This window comes from Patiria miniata, unplaced genomic scaffold, assembly GCF_015706575.1.
Source record: "Patiria miniata isolate m_02_andy unplaced genomic scaffold, ASM1570657v1 HiC_scaffold_25, whole genome shotgun sequence".
NCBI lineage: Eukaryota > Metazoa > Echinodermata > Asteroidea > Valvatida > Asterinidae > Patiria > Patiria miniata.
The window spans coordinates 11,072,919-11,075,422 of record NW_024037064.1 but is presented as its reverse complement, the minus strand read 5'-3'; positions in this window follow the sequence as shown (position 1 = coordinate 11,075,422).

Below are 2,504 nucleotides of genomic sequence, written 5' to 3'. Positions count from 1 at the left end.
GGTCATGATAATTTACCGTGAATGCCATCCGTACTTCCTTCACAAGATTATGTGAAGCAGATCAGTCCCATAGGGCTGCAGACCAGTAAATACATTTCCATAGACCCCAATAATTAATGCGCCCACTTCAGAAATTCAGGAAAAATTCAGCTCCCCAAGGTGCTCGAGACACACATCAAATTAAAGCTAATTTCATCGTCTTTCATTTTCTTTTTCAATATTTTTGGGGTAATCTGATGACTTCTTGGAGAGGTTCCATCCGAAGATTATCGCCCCTTAAATAGTCCAGACGCCCATCGCTATATTTTGAAAAACGGTGTCTAACACTCCATTGCAATATGGCTTTAAGGTCCCCAATTTCATACAAATTGAACGGAACTAAAAGCTCACAGTCCTGTGCACGGCCTCCACCCTTATTTTTCACAAACCCTCAAGTTTATGGCCCACAATATATGGTCAAGTAATGAAGAATTTGAGGGCATGCAAATCGTGATTTGGCGGCCGGCGTAGGCAATTTTGGACCGATTTACTGGCCTGCAGTGGCCTGTTTGCAGGGTGGGGGTGGGGGGGGGGGGGTGAGCAAATGGTCGGAGCATGGTAGATCGGTCTGGTCAGGTGAAGGTTACTTTAAGTGCAAATCTGGGGAGTTTTTTGTTTTCATTTCTGGCATTGTCATAAATGTGAATTTGTTTCTGTTTCCCTCGTACTAATTTGTTATCACTGTAAAACTGCTATTGTTTGGAGAACGAAAATGTACTTGTTGCTTTTCATTATTTTGTTTTTGCTTTGTGTAATGATGAGGAACGAGCAAAGAATAGTTTTGAAGCGTAAAACAGTTGGAAGAACTGCATGCCATACACAAACTTTTATTTCAAAATAATTGTAGTTAAAAACAAATAATCCAGGTAATAATGATATTAGTGAAGAGTTAATAGTCTGGTTCCCAGACCAAAAGATTCCGACTATTCCTGATGAATCTTAGGTCAGGTAGCCTCCGGTAATACAATGTATTACAATTTACATCACGTGACTAAAACGGGAGGAATTCCTCCTTTTTCCGAAACTGTCCGAAGTTTGCCGAATTCATTTCGTCGACAATCGGATAGTGTCCGAGTATTTCCGAGTATGATATAGGTTTTATTAACTGCTAATTGCTTATTAAAAACTTTAAAAAACTAGTTGATAATTAATATCCATTGCTTTTATTTAGAAAACTTGAAATTCAACGACGATTTTGCACTCGGATCGTATACGAGGGGCGAACTTTTTGCTGCGTCATGCACTAGTTTGAATTTGACGACCGTTACCGGCATTTTCCAAAACGCGGCGTGGTCTCAATTCGGCTCCGCCTGCTAACAGTGCTGTTTGGGTGTCCAACTTTGAAGATTCCAGGTTAAAATTAGTCAATGTTTTTTAACAGAAGTATTAAACTGTATATCATAACTGTATGATATATGAAGCAAGTGATTTATTTTTAAAAAAATTATCGGAACATTAAAAGCTTTATGTGATAAAGCGAAATCGGAAACGAAGTCGAGCTTTGAAAAAGGGCCGTCAATGTCGTCATGTTTATTTTTAGCCACGGAGGCTGCCTGACCTACAATTTAGACGTGTAGACGTCGGGGGAAATTGTCAGGTCGGGGAACCAGACTAAAGAGTTAACTGTTATACTTAATCGAATGAGGGCGCTGTTGTGAGGTTGAGGTTAAAAGCATGCGCGATCGAAGACATTGTTTCCATCGTTCATAGAAAAAAATACACATTTATGCTGATTCCAATACTGGTATCTTACTGTAGGATTTAAGTGAAGTGACTGATATGCTTCAATAAATTTAACATTGTACGTTTGTTACACAGCAAACAGCATATACAGCGCCCTCTTTTGCTTAATTATGGCATACATTTTTTCCCACGGCGGGTGGAACAAGTTAACTCTGGCATGCGCCTATGATATTTGTATCCCTTCTTTGTATTTGTCTTATATTAAAAGCATTGCAAAAAACTGTATTTTATTATCTGTCTTGTTATTCCATTCGGGCGATTCACAATGCAGTGCGCCACCAAGAGTTTGCCATGAAGAGTCCATTTTTCAAGTTTGCGGTCGACAAAACATGGCCCATTTGATAGGGTTGCAGACCAGTAAAATAAACTTCCATAGACTCCAATGGTAAAGCGGGCTTCAGAAATTCAGGAAAAATACTCACAACTCTCCAAGGTGTTCGAGACACACATCAAATTAAAGCTTATTTCATCATCTTTCATTTTCTTTTCAATTTTTTTGGGGTCAACTGATGACCTTTAGGAGAAATTTCCATCCGAAGATGATCACCTGTGAAAATAGTGCACCAATTTCATCCACACTGAACGGAACTACAAGCTCACAGTCTTGTGCACGGCTTCCACCCATATCTTTTTTTTTACAAACCCTCAAGGTCATGGCCCACAGCATGCTCAAATTTTGAGGGCATGCAAATCGTGATTCGGCCGGCGTAGGCAATTTAGGA